Source organism: Podarcis pityusensis, assembly GCF_964106645.2.
Source record: "Podarcis pityusensis genome assembly, chromosome: 12".
NCBI lineage: Eukaryota > Metazoa > Chordata > Lepidosauria > Squamata > Lacertidae > Podarcis > Podarcis pityusensis.
Genome location: NC_138037.1, coordinates 25,974,465 through 25,997,037, shown reverse-complemented (window position 1 = coordinate 25,997,037; position 22,573 = coordinate 25,974,465). Strand labels below are relative to the sequence as shown.

The window sequence follows — 22,573 nt, the reverse complement described above, 5'->3', positions numbered from 1 at the left end:
TAAATATTGCTTAAGGGCTTAAGACAGTTTAAGCCAGCCCACAGCAAGGAAGCAAAATGAACCTAGCATTGTCAGACATCTCGCTCTACTTACTGACGACAGAATTTGTCACTAAGTTTACACCCACGCCATATAGTGAAAGCACATTTAGACCACATAGCTTCCCGAAGAATTGTGGGAACTGAAGTTTTTTAAGGGAGCTGAGGGAAAGAAGCCACATGTGTCACCTGTGCTTTAAATCTTAAATATATGGTGTGGATGTAGCTTAATTCAATTCTTTCTTGAATCGATTATTCTGGCATGGTTTTTTGTTCACCTGCTTCATTAATGAAGCAAAATCTCCCCATGCTTGATGCTTTGCAGGCGTTTCCTCCCCAGAAATGTGCATTTTACAGTTCTTCAGTTTTCTGTCTGAGCAAACAGATCAGTGTCTTTATCCTTCCCCCAAAACAAAACACTGAGGAGTTCGTGCTAAACGAAACGAAACACAAAGCTGTTTTGGCAGAGGATAGTGACATGAAAGACCAGCTGTCTGCCATTATGACACTGATTAAGAGACCTGAACTATTTAGAAGAATGTCAGTTTCATGGGAAGCTTTGACTTCTGAAATACAATTTCAAAATTAATCTGAGCAGAGCAATAGTTTCCTAGTGCTGCAAAAAGCTGCCTTATCTCGCTGCAACTGGGGTGCACGGCGCTGTGGAAGTCTTGAGCCTGAGTTGCATGAGGTGCTTCTATTTTTAGTAAAGAAGGGTAGATTAATCTTTTATGCCATGTGTCACTTGTCTGGTTGAAGGGCAAAGGACCTTAGCCCAGTCATAGAATAGGAGCTTTATATGGAAAAGGTCCCAAATTCAAACTACAGCAACGCCACTCACAAGTATCACGTAGCAAGTGATGGGGGAGATCTCTGCCTGAGTCCATAGAGAGCCACCATCAGGTTGCCTGCACACTAAACCTTTGGAGCACATGCAAAGTGCATTATCTACACTGGAAATATTTTAGAGCACCACCAGAACATAAATGAAAAGCGCACACTTTTCAGATTGCAGTGCAATATCTGGTGTAGAAAATTTTAACGCCTGCATAATTTTCTGGTTTTGTGGTAATCTGAGGGATCAAAGAAGACAGAGAGAGAGACGGGCATGTTAGCTGGGAAAGAAATGAAAGCAACGAGGAAGTAATGGGCATAGAAAGTGGAGCAGCAGAATGTGAAGGCTGAGCCACCCACTCTGAAGCACTAAAGCAAACTGACTGTGACCCCAAGGGGAGTGGTTTGCAGCCTGATTTTTCCCAGTCAATTGGATTATCCCCATTATCGAGTAAACCCGAAATTACAGAGGGGAAGCATTGGAACCTGTGTTGTTTGAGGGTAACATTGTGTGGATTTTGCAGATCAAATGGGTATGCAAGCAGCTGCAAATACATGGTTCACTCTGGTGTGGACAAGATCTGTGTGCTAAAAGCAGCATAAGGAAGTATCAGCATAATACCTGCGCAAGCAGAAGAGGATGGAAAGTTTCAAGGAAGGGTGTAGGAGGAGAAGTATTTAGGTCTCGTTTCATTTGGTCCACTTGCTTCAAACAGGGTGCTCAGCAGCCAGTTGCAGTACAGGAAAGGTGTTGAACATGCAGAATACCACCAGAAAGAAATATAGGTGCCTGTGCAAAATAAAGTGCGCATTTTAACTGAATTCACTAAAATCGCTATAATCCAATCAAAATGAAAAACAATTGTTATTAAACCTCTGCTTCTGCTAAAGTATTGTGATGCAGTGTTTAATCTATTGGACTAAGTAGGTGTAGGTCTTAGTGAGAGATCCATACATCTTTGCCACTTTACGTTTTTCTCCTGTGATGCCAAGGGAGATAAAACACTACAGACTTTTATTTGGCAAGCGTAACAGTTTCATTGCAGAATATTTTCTCGATTATTTAAGGCTGCGATCGTGACAAATATTTCTGCCACATGTGCAGTCTTGTGATCTACCAAAGTGAAATTTTACAGCTGACGCACAAACACTGGTGAATTATTCACATTGCCTACAACACCTGATTTGTTTCTCTTGCTCTGGCTGTAAATAAGTGGAATTTGCACATAGGTTCTGGAATCAGCTGAACCACCAGCACACAATGGAACCAAAAGGTCTCCCTCCAACAGTGAGTTACTAAAGAATGTTACCATCAGCTACATTTTAGAATCCAAGCCTTATGAGGAACGGTCATGGGAGTTAGGTATGTTTGAGAAGACCGAGAAGTGATAGGATAGCCATCTTCAAATATCTGAAAGGCTGACCCATGGAAGATGGAGCAAGCTTGCTTTCTGCAGAGACACGAATGACAGAGGCCTATAAAATTATGCATGAGATGAAGAAAGGGACACAATTTCTCCTCTCCCTTTCACATAATACTAGAACTTGGGGCCATCAAGCACAATTACTTAGCAGTAGATTTGGAATAAAAAGGTCAAGGGACCCCTGACCATTAGGTCCAGTCGTGGCCGACTCTGGGGTTGCGGCACTCATCTCGCTTTATTGGCCGAAGGAGCTGGCGTACAGCTTCCGGGTCATGTGGCCAGCATGACTAAGCTGCTTCTGGCGAACCAGAGCAGCGCACAGAAATGCTGTTTACCTTTCCGCTGGAGCGGTACCTATTTATCTACTTGCACTTTGAGGTGCTTTCGAACTGCTAGGTTGGCAGGAGCAGGGACCGAGCAACGGGAGCTCACCCCGTCACGGGGATTCGAACCGCGACCTTCTGATCGGCATGTCCTAGGCTCTGTGGTTTAACCCACAGCGCCGCCTGCGTCCCTAGATTTGGAATAGGTTTGTTTAATTTACCAATTTATGGCATGCACTGCCAAAAAGTAATATACCCTTGGGTAAAAGTTGCTGGGTGGGAGAGAGACAGCAGAGGAGGGCTGTTCATGCTGGCCTGTGGCCTTCCTGGAGGCATAAAAGTGGTCACTGAGAGGAACAGGTTGCAGTACCAGATGATTTTGGTCTCATCAAGCAAAAGGCTATGCTTATGTTCCAACAAGAAAATAAACGTTTATTTTCCCTCAGGTTAAAATTGAGACAGTGGTGGGGTCAGTTGTGACATACTATGCTTCTTTCAGGAAACATGATTAGTCAGTTTACTGCTTGGTAATAACAGGAAGTGCTCCCTGACCCAATCAGAAGACAAAATATCTGGTGTTTTGCATCATAGGCTTCAGAAACATGGTCACTTTATCTTTCCATGTTTCTATTGTCTAACCTCAAGCAGCACTTTTTGACATGCCCTCAATGTAGCTTTGGTTGGAGCAACAATGGCACATTATGGGTTGTAACTTAATTAGCCACAACCCTATGTATAGTTCTATGATTATTTTTTCTCTGGGGGCTTTCTGTCTTTATTTACAGAGGTCAATGTATCCCTCAAAACCACAGTCCCAAATAACTTCGGCCAAACAGATCCAAAAGGTCTGAATCTAGACCCAAACTTAACAGTTTCTTATCCTTAATTTACTTTATTAAAAAAAATCACCAATTAATTTTATCTGGGTTTAATTTATATTCTAATATTTCTTAGAAAAACTGCTTTCTGTTTGCCATGTTTCCCAGATCATTTTTTCCTCTCTTTTTTTTGGTCATTCTTCTGGTGAGCTTTCGGCTCATTACCAGCTGTTTCCAGGAAAGAATCAGTTACGGGAAATATAAAAATACGAGCCCACAATTTAGAGAAGCCAAGAAAGATGGACATAAACAGCACATCTTTAGCTCCCTAGACTATTTTACTGTATTTATGTAATGGTTAAGCTCTAACGGTAAAGTAAATATATACCACAGCTGCAAAAATAAGGCACTACAAAACCAGAATACAGTTCTTGCAGCCATAACCATGAAAATTTTGCCCTCTAAAATGGCTGGGAGCTGAACTGCCAATGAACTTCTCTGTCAAAACTAATTTCTTGACAAATTATAGCACACATTAAATTCCCCAGTAACTATTCAGCAGCAGAAACAGATTTTATTAGACTTCTATTTGGAAAACTGGAGGGCAAGGAGGGGGTCAGAACTAAATGAACACGCAAACAAACTGCTGGCTGTCTACAAGAGTCCAGAGATCTGGCCTGGCTCCACCATTACACAGCAACACACATGGGGGGGGGGTGTTTTATCATACCTATAAGCCGCTTTGTGGAGGAATTTTTCCTCAAAAGGTGGACTAGACAATTTTAAATAAATAAAAACACAGAACAAGTTGGCCATCTCAGTTGGCAGGTGGGGGAGCAGAGAGGCAACAGTATTGCACTGCCATTTCTTCTGCACACATCTCCCCACCACCACCACAAATTGGAAGACAAATTTGTGTTTGCCATGCAGCCAGTTTTGTGCTCCTTAAAGTGGCCTGTTGCCCTTAGGCATGGTGGAAGACACAATCCCATCATCAGCACTGGAGTAAGAGTGAACTTCCAGTCTAGTCCACTTGTGTGTTTGGAATGAAAGTGTGGCGCCATTTTGTCTTTTGCCTCGGATCCAAATGCCCTGGGACGTCCTGTCAGTGACAAACTGAATTGAATAGCAGAGAGCATTACTAACTAAATATTAATACTAAATGCTAACTGTTATAATGAGATGAGGAATCTGAACTTCCAGATATTGCTGGTCTATACAGCTCCTGTCTTCTTTCACCATTGGCCATGTTGTCTGGGGCTGATGGGAGCTGCAGGATCTAACAGGACCTGGAGAGTCACAAGCTGCCCATCCTTGGCTTGCATGTCTGAGAGGCAAATGACAAGCACAAATCACAATGGCACTATTGTTGTTGTCCTATGGCACTCACAGTCACCCTCTTCAGTGAGGCCTTGCATGCTGGCCCTACACATGGTTCCCCCTAACCTCGTAGCAGCATTTAGTAGCAAGGTTTGAAGAAGCCTTGTAAGAGGGTCTGCTTGCATGTGTTGACAAAAAAACAACAACACCCATAATCCGAAGCCAAACAAGATTACAAGACCCCTTTGGACCTATCAAGAGTGGAGAAGATGGTTTCATGACCCTTCGCCTCAAACAAGCTTTCAGTTTAATGATGCCTGAAGAGGACTAGTTCCATAGCAATATGTCAGTGAACCAAGATAGTCAACAAAGGGCCAGAGCTAAAATGTTCTGGAATTTCTTCATTCTATAAACAAGGATTAATATGGTAACAGCCTCTGACTTTGGATACTGCAAGTAAGCTCTGAGATACACAGGGTTGCATATTTTGTTGGTCCCTTTTACGGCATGCTTAGCTGAAGTTTATCTCTCCTGTTTTTTGGTTTTTGTTTACATATTGGTAAAGTTTGTGCTATCGTATTTTATTATCTGTATAAAAATATACAATGCCCATCAGAAACATGCAGGATTGATTCCCAGAATCACTTGTGGAAAAAGTGAGACATGAGATATTAACCCACCAGCTTCACACAGTGGATGTCAAGGACACTGCATTGTATTTAATCAGATCATGAGTCCATCTAGCTCAGCACTGTCTGCACTGACAGGCAGCAGCTCTTGGGGGTTTCAGGCAGGAATCATTCCAAGGCTTGCCTGGCAATGTCAGGGGCTGAACTTGAGATCTTTGGCAGGTGTTCTGTCACTGAGCCACAATACACCATAAATATAAATGCTCAATACATGTCTTATAATCTCCTATAAATGGACCCCAGTGTAGCACCGGGTATCACTAGGGAATTCCTTCTGTGTGGGGCACAGAACAGTCCATAGGGAACAGGACTGTTGCACTTCCATTTTGCTGCCTGAGCTAAGGAGCAATATAGCACCTCCATCCCATGTGCAGAAGCTGATCCAAGCGGCAGCTGAATCTTACTTCTGTAGCGGTGATGAGGGCCGCAGACTGGCTTAATGCGTGCAGGACAGGCCATGTGGTCCAGACAGTTCTGCTCTCCTACATCTTGCTGTCATTTCCCAGAATTGGCTGCCTGAGGCAACTGCCTAATGGGAAGGCTGGCCCTGCCCACTCCCACCATGTGCCTCATGAGCGAACACAGTCTCATTTCCCTAATATACAATTATCAAAAGAGATAAAACTGTTACAACTATAAATCAAGTAAAACCATTCCAAATGGAGTGGAATTTCGGCTGAAGGCATTCAGGCTTTTTAATCTCACCACAAAAGTCTAACACTAACGTTTGATAAATAGAGTTGTTGCTCCTACTGGTGATGGCTGCTGAGCAATATTATGTTCTTCTCTTTGAAAAGAAAAAGGAAATATACACTGAAATTTTATAAGTCAAGACAATCTCCAGAGGACATTTTTTTCTAAGGTGCAAGTTAACAGATGTTTTCTACCCTTTTGTGCTCTTGGACTAAACTTATTTAGGGAAGCGAAGTTGATTCAAAATACAGTCTTGGAGATGCAGGAAGATCTGCAGCTAAAGGGCCTGCCTGAGTTTCCAGAACAGGTTGAGAATGCCAAGTTCTGTCTCTGAATGTGGTCACAATGACCCTGTACATTACAAGTTGAATTACGCAAAATCTCTAGCTGGAATAAATGTGGAAACAGCACCTGCTAATAAAATGCTTAATTAGTCACTAAAACAAAGACAAAACCTCATACATCTGTAGTTGTAACGCACTGGAAACCAGTAAAACCAGATAGCATAAGTCAAACTATGAATGCCAAGCAAGTTACCCTATGTTCAGGAAAAAAGAGTTTCATAAAGAAAGCAGCAGTACCCACTAAACCTCTTCTACTCCTACCCCGCTTTAACAGTCATGGCTTCCTCCAAAGAATCCCGGGAACTGTAGTATGTTAAGGGTGCTTAGAGTAGTTAGGAGACCCCTCACAGAGCCCAGCAGCCTTAACAAGTTACAGTTCCCAGGATTTGGGTGAGAGGAGCCATAACTGGTATAGGAGTGTACAGTGTGGATGGGACCCAACTCAACTATTTATTTTTGCTACAACTCACTGGAAAGGTGCAGGTAGACAAACACAGGCTAACTTACTGAGGACTGTACCCAGTTGCTGGTTTCTCTGAACCTGGGACTGCTTACGCCCCTGATGAGATCATGTAAATCCAACCGCTCACACAGCCTCCTGTTGCAAAACTGAAACTATTCCACACTTGTCTCTCACATAGTCAGTTTCATTCTGAGGCCTTCTGGGTTTGACCTCTTTAAGAATCAGTATACAATAACCCCCAGACTGAGTAGCATGTCATTCCCATAAGGCCTCACTCCAGCGGTCTCAGTGGACCACTTTGATTGTCTCTCTACAGAAGTGAAATAATCAGTGATGGGGTTACATTCAGATGATGCTGGAGATGAGCCCATGATGATGATGTGAATAGGGTGGCACTTTTCAAATGACACTATACTTAATGTTTGGAGTATATAGATTCTTCATGACATATGAGTGCCCCAATGCAGCAAGTCAGTGTGATGGCATCCACAGGCCCTATAACTTCTGCAATTGTAGATGAAACAGTTCATGGACCAATTCCATAACAGCTGATCCCGATGGAGAGTTTTACTCACTGAAGTGGTGTCCAGTTCCTGCAAAGTGGTGTCCAGTTTCAGACTCTCATTCTGGGACCCTTCTTCTTACAGCCATGACAGTATTTTTCACCTTCCATTCATTTTGTCAATGCTGTTCCTCCCCACCTACCCCGTAAAACATGCAGATGGCCAGTGTTGGATACAACGTGACCTTAAAGGCATGAGCCTCTGTACTTGCTGATGAGCAGATACTTGCTTGCCCTCGAGCACATTGCAAATTTCCCTTAAATAGTGGGAGGTATTTTGCCTGCTAACATCAGTGGTACAGTAGCAAAATTCCTATCTGGGCTGGAGAGAAGGCAGCAGTAGACTGCTTCATTGTTACCTCCACAGATTAGAGGAAGCTGCCCAGGAGAACTGCCACCTTCACTAAATTCATTAAGGTGACACGGCTCATAGACATAGCCTACTATGCTTGCACTGGTTTGCTGATCACACTTTTAAAAATGAAGCTCTGTAGGCTAACAGATGGTATCATGTGGAAGTAACCAGAAGAGCCAAAGACACTGTCAGATTTGGGAGGCGGAGAGAGAGAAGGTGGTGGCTGCTTGGCTGAACTCCATTGCCACTCTTCAAAAATGAATAAATCAAAGTGGTAGACAGCTAGAGCCTTGGCTATCGATGCAGGTGTTTGCTTTTTTGCCTGTCACCACCACTTTTTACTGCAGTAGCATCACCAAGGCATCTTCAGGATGATTTGGGGCTACACAGGGCCTTGGACCTGTGCCCAGGAGTCCAACCCTAGCAGACTACTGCATTATTCAACATAGGTGTTGGTGTTTGGTAAAGTTGGTTCCATAAGGGAACAAACAATAGAAAATTTATTTGCTGGTTGATTTACACCTGTCGATTCTTTCCTTTCTGTTTAATGGTGTTTTATAAAGTAACAAGAGTCTCCAGATGCTGGTTGATTCACATAAAGTTCTTTAATATAGCTCAGTACCATATTTCCTGACTAACGTCCAGGAGAGCGGAGGATGGAGCACAACAATCTGGTCTCAGAAAGTTGTTCTCACAGTTTCAGGGATTCAATGCATTGAAATTAATTCTTACCTCGTTGCTAAATATTTATGTAGTGAGGGAGTAGCATACGCTAGACTTCTCCTAATGAATGTCTACTTCTTACAACTCACTGAAGGGCTGTTGGAAGTTAAAAAACAACAACTGGTGAAATGAAGACAACTTAGCTAGAACTGTCTCTAGTTGCAGGTCCCTCTGGGCCTGGGTCTGCTTAGGGTACCGAGGAAATCATGCAAATCCCACCAATCTTAAGAGACTCCTACTCCAGATCCGAAAGTGTTCTGCCAGTTCTCTCAAGCATTGTGCCTCATGCCAAGACCCATTTGGGGCTTGGCTCTTAAAGAGTCAGTACTCAGCTGAAACTACCTATTACAAATGGAATCCTGCCCAAATGAGGAAAACAGAAAGTGGAGTAAATATTAGCTTCTTAAACATGAATCTACAATGCGACAGGCCAGCAGACTGTTTTGCTATAACTGTTGTTTTGACTTCAACTGGCAAGGTGTAAATAAAAGCAGAAATCTGGCACTGCCAGTGATTCTTCTGAAACATTTCTGGTTTGTGTTTTTTTTAATTACTTCTGAAGATTTATGCTTTTTTAAAATGTATTATTAGGTTACATTGCAAAAAGCAGTAGGTGCATTTACTAATGCTACACAGAAAATTCCTCCTGCATCTTTTAAACCAGGCTTCCTCAACCTCGGCCCTCCAGATGTTGTTGGCCTACAACTCCCATGATCCCTAGCTAGCAGGACCAGTGGTCAGGGATGGTGGGAATTGTAGTCTCAAAACATCTGGAGGGTCGAGGTTGAGGAAGCCTGTTTTAAACCATTTTTTACCCATAAGAAAAGAAATTGCATTCAAAAATTATCAAAGAGGGACTGAAATTCTTATGGGTTGGATGGCAGGTTGTTGTTTTTTGTGTGTGCTTACTTTTGAGGTGCCGGGAGATACCTGTGAGTGTCCTTCCTTTGGTCCTACAAATTATCTCACCAGTAGTCTACAGGTGATCTATGCTCTGCAGCCTTCCTGGGTGCCCCGGCCGCAATTAAGGCCTGGGGTAAGACGTTGTGCAGACACAGAATCACATATTCATAGAACTGTAGAGTTGGAAGGTACTCCCAAGGGTCATCTAGTCCAACCCCTGGCAAGTCCCATGAGAAATTTTCAGATCAAGAAGCAGGGGCAGCGGAGGAGGCTGTAGAAATATTTGCTGATAGCTATAAGGAAGCTTGTAACAATGAGTACAGTCACTGAAATTTTCGAGTGCTCTGATAAGCAGGCAGGAAAATGAGGAAATAAAAAATTTAAGACATTGGAAGGCAGTTTTTGGCACTGCTGTGACATTTACTGCAATTTTAATCAATTCGTCGCATCTATAACAATTGAACAATAGATGGCAAGGTGGTATCTTTGGAGCAGAACAATATTTACCTACCATATAAAGGGCCCTATCATGTTCATAAATGACTGCCCTTCAGGGCATGCAACCATAGAGTTGGCCAGAGATACAGGCAATTCTGAGGAATAATCGTATACGGATTAAAAGATAAGAGTTTTCTCTGGACTCCCTAAATGGTCATTAATGGAAAACCTGGAGACAATTGAAGTAGTACAGTCACATAGCAGCTGAAAGAACTGAACAGCAGTGAAGGTGTATTCTTTTTTTCTGCCTCAGCCTAGTCCTAGCTCTTGTCTCAGAACTGACATGAATCCTCAATGGCTAGTTTGGCATCTCAAAAGGGAGATATAAAAAGAGCAAAACAAGAAAAAAAATATGGAATTTTTGCTCCTAGGGACACTTTGATTCAAAAGGGGTCAGCTTCATTATATTTTCCTTTTCTAAGAGAAAGAACTGACTGTTCTTTAACTCTTAGCACATGCTGGCTCCCTGTCGTTCCCTGTGATTTGCATTATCATTTAAAAAATGTGCTCTCTCAACTGACGTTAACCCCTTTTGGGATTTTATTTCTGACAAAAAACCCCAATGCTGTGTGAATGTGGCTTTTCAACCCTGGACTGTAAGCGCCCCTGAAAGCAAAAGGCAATCCGCTCAAAGGGCCTTGGGATTTTGGTAAGCAGCCAAAGCTTCATTCTTCTAAATTTGACTCACAAATGTCTCTAGTAATGGAGGAGCAGTCAGGTCACGCAGGAGCAAATGTAGGCCCCAGGGAGGCCAATGATAGTGAGTACATTCGCAGGCTGCTGTATTATCGCTTGCCCTGGCAAGGGTGCCACCACCCTCTGGCAAGCAACCTGCCTTCTCCCACCTTATACACAGATGGATAGAAATAATCCCAGCAGCTGAGCAGTGATGCTCATTCCATCCTCAACAAATCACACATTTGATTATTTCTAACATATCTTGCACTTATTTTAATTGCAATGTTTTTGGGTGGTATTAGGTAGAAATGGAACCTTAACGTGGGGGCGATTAATATACTGCTACACTGTATTCCTGCAGTAGGGATTCAAGAGAAATTAGCTGTAGTGTGTATTTAGAGGCAAGCCGACCAAATGCACAATTTTCCAAAACAATATGCAAATTGAAACAAAGCCATCCTTTGAAATTTGTGCTTGTCCAAATATTGCAACACAGTTCGCCAGCCAAGTAAAATGTACAAAACGTATACCAGGGCAAAGTGTGTCAATATAGATTCATATATTGATGAGAATAACATACAAATATGCATTATATTAAGGGAAAGCATCCTGAATAAATGTGTCTGCAAAGCAAAATTGCATCCCAGAATGTGTTTCTTAGGAAACAGTTGCATCAAAATGCAATGAATTTTTATGAGAATTGTTTTTTTGGAGGGGAAATTGCAAATTGGTGTGGAAATATGGAGAAATGAATTTAAAGATTGGGATAATGAGAAACTGGGAGAACTGGAATTCACAGAGCCATTCGTCCTTATCCTGCAGCTTCTTTCAAGAAATGGTGGATTTGAAGCCACTTGACTTCAATTTCTATCCTATATCAGTGGTGATGTTGGGGGCATTAGACCACCACACATGCAAGACGCTTCCCAGAAAGATGCCCTCAGGCAATACTGATTTTTTTCCCTTGCTTGTTTGATTAAAAATAGTTGAATATCACCTTTAGCCATGGGTATGTCATTACCTCTCTATTGCTTTCTTGTGTTGTAGTGGGTGGAGTGTAATATCCATTTCATTTATTCTTGTATTTTCTTGAGGTCCTTTTGTATCTAGTGTGCTACTTCAGTGGGGAATAAAAAGGAGACACTTAAAGAAAGCCTTTTTCTAAAACTGACTGGCAGCTTTTGTTTATCAAAAATGGAAAATGGTATCAAACTCCCCCCCCCCAATATCTCAACGTCAGCTATGCTGATGTTTTTGTAATATGCAAATATATGTAATTGTCATTAATTAATAAGTTGAAGGGGGGGTGATCAATCAACTGTACTAGGTAAACAGCAATCAGTGGGCTAGAAAAATTAGAGCACAGTAACTGCTTGAGCAGATGATTGCTCATGCAGCCCTATTTAAAGAAAGAAAGAGAGGCTGTCCAAAGCTGGCAGAAACAGCAGTCAAATGTTTTTGAAATCCAGTTTTCTTTTAAGAAATGTGCAGTTCCTTTCTTTTGCACTCAGATGCACCAGAGGCTATTCCCCCTTACGCTTTATGGATGTCAAATGCCCATTTGACTACTTCAATCTGAAGAACTGGCACAATTACAGGTGCCACATAACACTTGTTCCACACTAGTAAGAATTTGTTCTTCTAGTGTAGCAGTACCTACACTTTGGAACTCCCTGCCTATCGACCTCAGGCAGGTGCCTTTGCTATTCTCTTTTGGCACCTGCGTAAAACAGCCTACCCAGACATGTAGAACCCTGACATGTGTTTTAATCTTTTTGTTCAAGGTTGATTTTAATTATTTTTGAATTGTTAAAATACCTATTTTTAACTTTCTTTTCCTGGTAATTGTAATGTTTTGTTTGTTTGTTTTTTGTAAACTACAGTGGTACCTCGGTTGTCGAACATAATCCAGAAGACTGTTTGACTTCCAAAACGTTTGACAACCAAGGCCCAATGGGCAGTTGGCAAATTCCATTGAGAAAATGGAGAAACGCACCTTGGAAGCTGTTCGACTTCCGAAGTGCATTTGAAAATTGAAGCATTCACTTCTGGGTTTTCGGCATTCGGGTTCTAAATCGTTCAGCTTCCGAGATGCTCAAAAACAGAAGTTCCACTGTATTACAATCAAGCAGCAGATATATGTTATGTAAGAAATAAGTGTTGTGTAAGAAATAGCTACGCTGACTGGCAGCTGCTGTGTACGGTTTCAGGACAGGGAATCTTTGCCATACCTACCTGGAGCTGCCAAGAGTAGAACCTGAGATCTTTTGAATGTCTTCATTGCTGCCACTGGTTGCAGCCTCTGGTCTCCATTAATTGAGTGGGAAAGTCTGGAGAGTGAATCAGCATTGAGCTGAACACTCTTGGAATCCTTCACATCAGCGTTGGCCATTGCGGTGTCCTTCAGATGTTGTTAGACACCAACTCCCATCATCCCTGACCATTCACCATACTAGCTGGGGGTGGGGCTGATAAGAATTGGACTCAAACAACATTTGGAGGGTGTCATGTTGAGTAGCCCTGTTCCATGTAAGAAAAACCGTACTGGATTCGGCCAAAGGCTTATCTAGTCCAGCACTCTGATTTCACTGTGAACATAGCCATTGTGGCTAGTAGTCACTGATAGCCCTATCCTCTGTGAATTTGTCTAATGCTCTTTTTAATGCCATCCAATTAGTTTAGCTATGAAATGTTTGCTTTTCTCTGTCATTAATCTTCCAACATTCAGTTTTATTGGTTGCCTCTGTCCTGTTCTCACTAGGCTCCTAAGTAAAGGAACTTCTTAACAGCTACACTGATAGGCCAGCAACAACATCAAAAGTTTTATCCAGGGCTGGTCCAAGGTCAGGGTCCAAAAGAAGGGACTAGGAAAGAGGGCAGCTCAGAGCAGTTCAAGGCCATGTTCCAGTTCACCCATGGGCAAAGCACAGGCAAGATACATATCCAGGGCAGTCTGTGGACAGGTTCTAAATAGGCAAGAGATCAGATAGCAGATAAAGTACAGTGCTAGCAGGAAAACATTGTCCCAGCTGCTCTTCCAGTCTAGCACTAATCTAAGGTAAAAGGTAAAGGACCGCTGGACGATTAAGTCCAATCAAAGACAACTATGGGTTGCGGCACTCATCTCGCTTTTTATGCCAAGGGAGCCAGCGTTTGTTCACAGACAGCTTTCTGGGTCATGTGGCCAGCATGACTAACCCGCTTCTGGTGCAAAGGGACACCGTGATGAGTGCCAGAGCGCACAGAAACACAGTTTACCTTCCTGACGCAGTGGCATCAGTTTATCTACTTGCACTGGCATGCTTTTGAACTGCTAGATTGGCAGAAACTGGGACAGAGCAACGGGAGCTCACCCTGTCACAGGGATTCAAACTGCCGACCTTCTGATCGGCAAGCCCAAAAGCCTCAGTGGTTTAGACCACAGTGCCACCTGCATCCCCACAAGCACTAATCCAAAGCCAATGGAGCCACATCCTGACCTCAGCAGATTCCTTTCAGCTATCGTCATCCAGAGAACGCCTCAATAGGAAGATTTTATTCACAGGGAGTCCTCTCTTGTGGTTGGGCACTTCTCCAGAAGAGGTGGGTTTCTGCCTGGCATTGAGGCACCGTCTTTCCCTCAGGTTTGGGACTAGTTTGGCCTTAAACATCAGAGGCCAAACTCACCCTCAGCATGGAATATCCCTCCTCGCCCTCATCTCTGGCTCATTCCTCTCAGACTGAGCCTGTTCCAGGCCTTGGTTAATGGCAAGGCCTCGAGGTTGTAGCTGAGACATTACATTCCCATGGTTCCAGTGTTGTTTGAGAGAGAGAAAACTATTTTTCATCCACTTTCTCCACATCATGCATAATTTTACACATCTCTGTCAAGTTCCCTCTTACTCACCTAACTAAAAAGCCCCAAATGTTGTAACCCTTCATCATATGGAAGTTGCTCAACATACCCATCCCAATCATTTTGGCTTCCCTTTTCAAGCTCTACAGTTCTCTTCCTGAGCTGAGACAACCAGAAGAATACACGGCATTCCAAGTGAGGTCACACCATAGATTTGTATAACAGCATTGTGGTACTGGCAGTTTTATTTGCTGTCTCTTTGCTAATGATCCCTAGCATGGCTCAGGAATGCTTCAGGACCATGGCTTTCATTTCCGTGGAGGACTGCAAGGGCATTCAGTGGAATACACAAAGATTTCCCCATCAGACCTTCCCATTCAATGCATGAAGGTCAAGTATGGAGTTGTTGGGATGAGAATTATCAGGGGACAATGCTAGGATAGAGGGAACTTCCTCAACAGGGCTAAAGGATGGAGGGAATGCCTCAACAGCGCTAAATGAGCAATTATCTGGCAGTGGTGGAGAGGACACCTTCTCTGTCTAGAAGGGGAGGGGGAAACAGCACCAGAATGCAGCAGATGTGCTCAGAACATCTAGAAAATTGAACTGCTGTTCACCCATACCTGTGGCTGTTCTAACAGAGAGGCTATTTCAGATTTGCAAAGGGGTGAGTGGCTTGGGGTCAAGATTCCCAGCAATATTTCAAGATTGCTCTTGGCTACATCAAAGATTCTACTACAATAAGTGACCTATTTTAAGAGTAATTTATTTTATGCCCCATAATAACTATATAACACTACAGACCATTTGTATTTTTTGTGTGTGTGCATTCATGCTTACCTCATGAATACCTAGTACAAAAGTGCACTCCCTTAGGGAAGATTCAGGTTCATCTACAAAGCTTATTGAAGGGAGCTGGAACAGTCACACACACACACACACACACACACACACACACACAATATTTCTCTAGCTAACTTAAAGGGTCATTGTAAAAATAACATGGCAAAGAAATGGAACTACACACCCCACCATGAGCTCCTTGGAGAAAGAGTCTGCTTTATAATGGGATTAGCTAGATAATAAATAGGTGACCTCCCCACCCACTTCACCTACCACCCACTCCCAGGAAGTACAGTGGTACCTCAGGTTACATACGCTTCAGGTTACAGACTCCGCTAACCCAGAAATAGTGCTTCAGGTTAAGAACTTTGCTTCAGGATGAGAACAGAAATCGGGCTCCGGCAGCAGCAGGAGGCCCCATTACGTAAAGTGGTGCTTCAGGTTAAGAACGGACCTCCGGAACGAATTAAGTACTTAACCCGAGGTACCACTGTATTTTGAATTTAGCTTAGTTTAATTTTGAAGCTATGTATCCTTTTCTATTTACACTATGCATCAAGTGCATGTAGGCAAAATACCCAGGAGGGATGGGACACCAAGAAATGGAGGTTAAACATGGTACAAGTATATTGATTCCAGAGTTTGGTGTGGCACCAGACAAGGATCTAACCACTGCCTGCTGGCCAATTCCCAGCCTGTTTGCTGGACAGTTGGGAAGGAGTTGCTAAACTCTTGGCCAACCATGGTGTGAGTCGCTCCTGTGGGCCCTGCCAGCAACCTGAGTGTGTTGTAGCTTGCTACGGACCCCACAAACTTGAAGCGAAGCCTTAGCAGACCATTGATTGACAACCGGGATGGGCCATTCTACAACCAACTAGGGAACATCACAGCTCCCAGTCCTTCAACCCACTAGGTGGCATGATAAAGCCCACTACATAAGGGCTACTAGCCATGGTGCATTGGCTACAAGCCACAATGGCTATGTTCTACCTCCTCTATTGGAGGCAGTATGCCCCTGAAGGCCTATTGCTGGGAACCACAAATGGGGGGAGTGCTGCTGGACTCAGGTCTTGCTTTCGGGCTTTAGAAAGTCACCCGGTTGGCCATTGCAAGAATACTAGGCTAGGGGGATCACTGGTCAGGCTCCTATGTCCTTAAAGGCAGCCAGCTGAGGCTTATGGTTATTTATATTGCAAACTTCCCAGCAAATTTTGTGGTGTGACGTGTCATGCAAAAATGCCACTAGCAAGGGAATAAACTGATGAATAAAATTACCACTCGTGATCTGCAGACGAGATAGGCATGGCTCCTGCAGTAGCTACAGCTTCCTTCTGCCTTTGAAGCAGCTGAGTTACTTCCAACTGTATAAATTCAGAAGAGAAGGCAGCTTGAACAAGGAGCTGGCAAGGAGCCAGAAGTTCAGCACTTGCCAACAGGCAGAGTAAGCAGCCGTGACTGAACCTTATCCAATGAAAATATACCAAGGCAGGGAATTTCCCCCAAGGCGCTCGCCGGGAAATTCTGTTCCCTTCTCCACCCTCCAGGCCCAGACTTGCAAAATCCCCAACCTCCCTCTCTTCCCCCTCCCTTCTCTGCCTCTCCTCTCCAGCTGATAAATGTCCAGGAGTAACAAAGTACTTCCTCATTCTCTTCCAAGCAAAGGGAAGCATCTGTAGTTTCTCCAGCCAGATGCTGCCTGCAGCTGCAGCTGCGCTCAGTAAGTGACAAGGAGGGGTGGAAATACCACAGGCAGCAGAGTGTGGAAGGTAAGTGGCAATTTAAATTGAGAACTTGACAAGTCTCACTATTCCCCTTGGGAGACCCACCGAAGTGTTTGCAGAATGCTTCAGTTCGCACCTTCTTTATTGAATGTGATATTTTAGAAACAGGCACCCTTTTCAAGTTAGTCTCTGCTGGGCACAGATGCTATGCAGTGGCTAATCCAAACTTGTTTCTACTTTCCTCCTGCTGTTGGAAATGAAAAAGAAAAGGGCTTGCGTCTCTTTGGTGACACTGCAAAATGTGAATAGCTGGTCCAAAAGTGTCATTCAAGGCCAGACTAGACATACATGGGCAACAAAGGATCCTGTGGCAACTTTTTAAAAATGAACAAATGGGGAAAGCTTTCTGGGACTTAAGAGTCCATGTCATCCCATGAAGTGGAATGCAGACCTTTTCTAATATGTCAGTTTTGGTTTTTCTCTGTTCCTCATTTTTCCAATCTTAAATTCACTTCTACACATTTCCACATCAGTTTGCGATTTTTTTTTTTTAAGGTTCTCATGAAAATTCAGCAGCACTTCAGTGCGATTTTCTCAGACACATTTTTTGTGTTCGATTTAGCCCAATATGCACATTTTGGAAAACCAATTTACCCTAATACAGCACATTTGTATGTTATTTTCACCAATACATGCATTGCTGTGCACACTTTATACTAGTATATGCACCTTTACTATATACATTACTTATCCAAAGAACTGCATTGCAAAGTTCAGAGAAGGGCAGGTTTCGAAAGATGGCTTTGTTTTTCCCCATTTTGAAAGAGGAAAAGGCACTCCCAGGATTGGCAAAGTGGCAGAGCAGTGGGTAAGGTGTTAGCACTCCCTTTCTCATCACAAATCTCTGATCCCCATCACCCCTCCAGAAATGGCTTCTCCAGTTTTGGGATTGTACCATGTGCATCTGCCCCCAAGGCACTGGAAAATTTAGTCTGCTTTGCCATCCAACAAGAACAACAACAACAAATCCACTGTGATGGAGTCACCTCTTCCAGCATTGGGTTTTGCGTACCACTGGGTATTGGGTACTAGGTCTGTGTGTATTTTTGATGTGCTTAATGCAAGATCTGATTTCTTTATTTATAAAATTATTTATATACTGACATACCATAAAATAGCAGAGTAGTGTACAACAGTAAAACATTAAACACCGTAAAAAGCATCTCCCACTTCATGATTACCTAAAACCATTACATATGGCAGTCATGGAGCTGCCCTGTTTTCAGTCTCACTTGCGATTATGTGATTCTGATGGCTTATGTGGGGGCTTTGTTTTTACACATGTATATATTTTCTTTTGATAGTGTTTGTATGGTTTTGTCATGGCCTTTGCTAGTACAATAAAATCTTATTTACCATTACATATGTGGGATGCAAGAGAAAATAATCTGTTTTCTATTATCTTTATTTGTACCCTCAGAAGGTAGGCTTTAAATGTTATTTGCTAAATTGCCGTCGCTATGTTGTATTACATTTCTTATTAAGCATTATGGCTAGTGTGCCATGATTGTGCTGGATCCAAGCTGAGTGCACCAAGTTCCCATTAAAATTAATGGGGCTGAGGCTAAAGATTGGCTAAGTTGCCCCACTGATTTCAATAGGGCCTAAGTTCAGTTAGCTTGGTCTAGATCAGTGGTTCCCAACCTTTCTTTGGCCATGCCCCACCTAAGCATCTCTAAAATCCTGATGACCGCCCCCCGTGACATATAATTCTTATTATTCAAAAAGTGAACCGCAATTCACGTGGAGGAAGCCTAAAAGTCCATTAACTGTTAATAACTCATTCTCAAATTGCCCTCCTTAAAAATCAAATTGCTTCCCTGTAGGGCGTGTGCCCTACATTGGGAACCACGGGTCTAGATCTAACCTACTTTATTCATAGCTCGGTTGGTTACAGCATAGCGCTGATAACTCCAGAGTTGCAGGTTCAGTCCCTGTATGGGACAGCTACATATTCCTGCACTGCAGGAGGGGTGGACTAGATGATCCTCAGGATCCCTTCCAAGTCTACAATTCTATGATTTTATTATGTCCAGTCCATGAATAAGGATTGTGGAGGGCAGTCCATCTAGTCAGCACATCAGCAGTAACTAAATACCACTGTCTCATGACCGACTTCCCTGATCACATCAGTCCACTTAAAGTGGGGGGGGGGGGGGATGAGAAGGGAAGAAAATGCAAAAGCTTGTTTACTAAGTTATATGTGAAACAGCTGTTCTTTAAAAAATGTAAATATAAATGATCGTGTAACTGAATCTGCAAGCATCTTAGTAATATCAATAGCTCAAGTTTTAATCCTTTCTTTGCAGTTGTAGCACATCATTAATCCAGACAACCACTATTGACAGTATTTCATCTCATCCCTGTAAATCTGCACTTTTATTATTATTTTTTTTAAAAGTCACTCACTTTTCAGAGAGTTGTAAAAAAGAAAATTAAATGATACACTGAAGTAGCAACCATGACATTATTTTTAAGAAGGAGAAAGACGAGATATGACCTTTCCAAGCTCCTAGAATGGTTTGTAGGGGTGATTTAGAGTCATTTTAAACAGTAATAGCAAAGGAAGTGTTCCAACTGCATACTAAAATATTTGCATGCAATCTCAAGCCATAGTCCACATCACCCGATGCACTAAAGAAAGTAACTAATGAATTGAAAGCACCAGACCAGTGAGGTTCTTGCAAATGTACTCTGTGGTACACAGGTGAATTTTCAGCATACTGGTTCCTTGATCAAAACATCTGCAAAGCTGGACAGGGAGGTTTAGTTTGTAGATGAGGCTTGCTATCAGTGTTGCGCCCTATGTATTAATGACCTATATCCACACCCATGCCCTGCTTTTTATGCCCACGCATATGCACAGTGCATATTACACCACTCAGAAAGAAAACCCAGGGTTACTCATTTAAACTGCAGCAGCATAGATAATAGGATTTGTTTTGTTGTTTGTAAGAAGGAGCACTGACAAAACTGTCAAAATAATGAGGAATAACGTGAGTCATAGAAGCCAACTCCTAGGGGCCCAGGTCCCTTTGACACCCCCCCCGAATAAAATATTTGAGGGGGGCAGGCCCCCCAAAGTTGATGGGCATTGCCATTCAAATGGTGTGTGCATGTGCCGCATCATGTGATCGATTGTGCAGGCGGGGCTTACCTGCCCCCCCCCAGCCAATATTTTATTCACGTTGGCACTTCTGACCTGAACTTGTTTTAACTTGTTCATATAAGATTTAGAGGTAGGGGCGAGCAGTCAGGCAGCTGGTACCCAACTGCTAGTACTCAATTGCTGCTGGTAACCAGTTGTTCAGGATGGCTAAAACAAAAACGGACTTCAGGGAACTCCAGATGAACCTCTACAAACGGGGTGAATGTGCAGTGAAATGGCAAATGCAGTTAGATGTGAAGAGTACAGGAATGCACACCAGAGCAACCTCCCCGCCCCATACAAAAAGTTCACTGGACTGGACTGAACAGGAGGAATGGGAAATGAGCCCTCGGTCTGATCAGCTCCTCTCAGAAGAGGAGGGGGAAGCCCCCCCTTCCCCACAGTTTCAGAAGGAGGAGGAGACAGGGCTGCTTCACAGCTGCGTGAAGAAATGCCTAGCTTCAAGATAGTAGAGGAAGAGGGGGGAGTTAGAGAGCAGCCAGAAGAGACCTCCCTGGAAAGCCTGGAAGACCCTCTTTCACCAAGGGCTCATAGGTTCCTACACATTTAAGAACAAAGGATGCAAAGTCAAGTCACCTTTATTGGCATCACATAAGAACATTCAGAATACATTCAGAATAGATAGGCCAGTGCGATATCGTCGCCACCCCAACAGAACAGTCACCCGCCAAAGGGCAGAAGAGGCGAGCAATCCGCCTCATCTCTGGGGGCTTCCAGCAAGGGCAGGATCCTGTAGCATATTTCGGTGGCAAAAAATCAAATAGAGGAACTTAGCTACTGTCTTGGTGAGCTCCTGATCTCTCCCCTGTAATAAGAAGTGCATAACCTCCGTCTCTGGTTTCCATGTTGGAATACATAGACGGTCTAGAAATTGTTGGCAGAGATCATCATAGATTTTACATTTAAGGGCCATGTGAGCTAGAGTTTCCACCAGGTGGGCATTGCATGGGCAGATCCTATCTCCTTCTGCCAAACCCAAAAACCTACCCCAAAGGATGCAAAGGAGTATGACTCCTGGGACTTCCCATGGGTTCCCAGGATGTTGTGGGAGACGGAAGAGGGGGGCTCAGAGTAGCCAACGTCTCCTTTGCATAGAGACATGGGTCTTTTGTCTTGCAACCAGATGACTGAATAAAAAGCCATAAAATACGAACTGTTTGTTCTTCTCGCCTCTGAGGCTACCTGGGGAGGAGAAGATACTGCATGCCTGACACATATACGCTGATGGGATCTGAACTGGTGGTGGTTGACCAGAAACAAGACCTTGGGGTTGTAATGCATAGCTCAGTGAAAATTTCAACCCAGTGCATAGCAGCTGTGAAAAAGGCAAATGTTGTTCTAGGGTAGGGTTGCCATACATCTGGAATTTCCTGGACATAGCTGGGATTTGGCCGTCGGAAACTGTCCGGGTGGAAATCACTGAAATGTCTGGGAAAATCCGAATGTATGGCAACCTATGTTGGAAGTGTAGATTTTGGTGAATTTCCTTAAAAATAGCTAAACAAAAAACCAACAACAACAGCTCAACAACTTTGGCCCAAAATGAGGTTTTTATTGTTGTTTTTAGATTCTGCAAAAATAAATAAATCACTTTTTGAAATATGGCAACCCTATGCTAGGGATCATTAGGAGAGGGATTGAAAACAAATCTGCCGATAACATGCCACTGTACAAATCTGCAGTGCGACTGCCCTTGAAATACTGTATACGGTTCTGATTGACTTGCCCCCAAAAGTAAACTCTACAGAGCTGGAAATGTTTCAGAAAAAAGGAAACAAAAATGATTGAGGGGGTGGAGCTACTCTCCTTTGAGATAAGGTTACAACACAGAGAACTGCTGTATTTTTCGCTCTATAAGACGCACCTAGTTTTTAGAAGAGGAATACAGGGGAAAAAATATTCTGAATCAAATGTTGTTGAAGAGGCTTTGTGTTGCTTTCGCTGAAGCCAGAACAGCAAGAGGGATTGCTGTGCAGCAATCCCTCTTGCTGTTCTGGCTTCAAGGATAGCTGCGCAGCCTGCATTTGCTCCATAAGACGCACACACATTTCCCCTTACTTTTTAGGAGGGAAAAAGTGTGTCTTATAGTGTGAAAAATATGGTAAAAGGCTTAGAGAAAACACCAGTAAGAAGAGACATGATAAGGGATGCGTAAAATTACGCACAGAATGGAAAAAGTAAAACGGGGGAGGGGGAGAGAGAAAGTAAAATTACGCACAGAACAGAAAAAGCCCTTCTCATACTACTAAGCTAGAACATCCAGTGAAGTGGAATGTTGGT

The 22,573-nt window shown here is 43.1% G+C and overlaps 2 protein-coding genes across 5 annotated transcripts in view; one reads left to right on the top strand and one right to left on the bottom strand.

Moving 5' to 3' along the window:
- Nucleotides 1–4,707, bottom strand: part of ZNF804B (zinc finger protein 804B) — a 294,257-nt gene extending 289,550 nt beyond the window's left edge. The window contains exons 1-2 of one of the 2 annotated variants that reach the window (XM_080975194.1): nt 4,608–4,707; nt 1,495–1,662 (exon numbers count right to left, since the gene is read on the bottom strand). The gene's annotated coding sequence lies outside the window, so the exon portion shown is untranslated. Of the gene's footprint in view, nt 1–1,494; nt 1,663–2,052; nt 2,075–4,607 lie in introns of those variants that run through there. The other variant, XM_080975195.1, reaches the window with a different exon arrangement.
- Nucleotides 1–22,573, top strand: part of STEAP4 (STEAP4 metalloreductase) — a 224,414-nt gene that overhangs the window by 186,763 nt on the left and 15,078 nt on the right. Inside the window, exon 1 of one of the 3 annotated variants that reach the window (XM_080975203.1) lies at nt 16,938–17,109. The exons of 1 other annotated variant lie outside the window; for it this stretch is intronic. The gene's annotated coding sequence lies outside the window, so the exon portion shown is untranslated. Of the gene's footprint in view, nt 1–16,937; nt 17,110–22,573 lie in introns of those variants that run through there. One more of the 3 variants, XM_080975202.1, reaches the window with a different exon arrangement.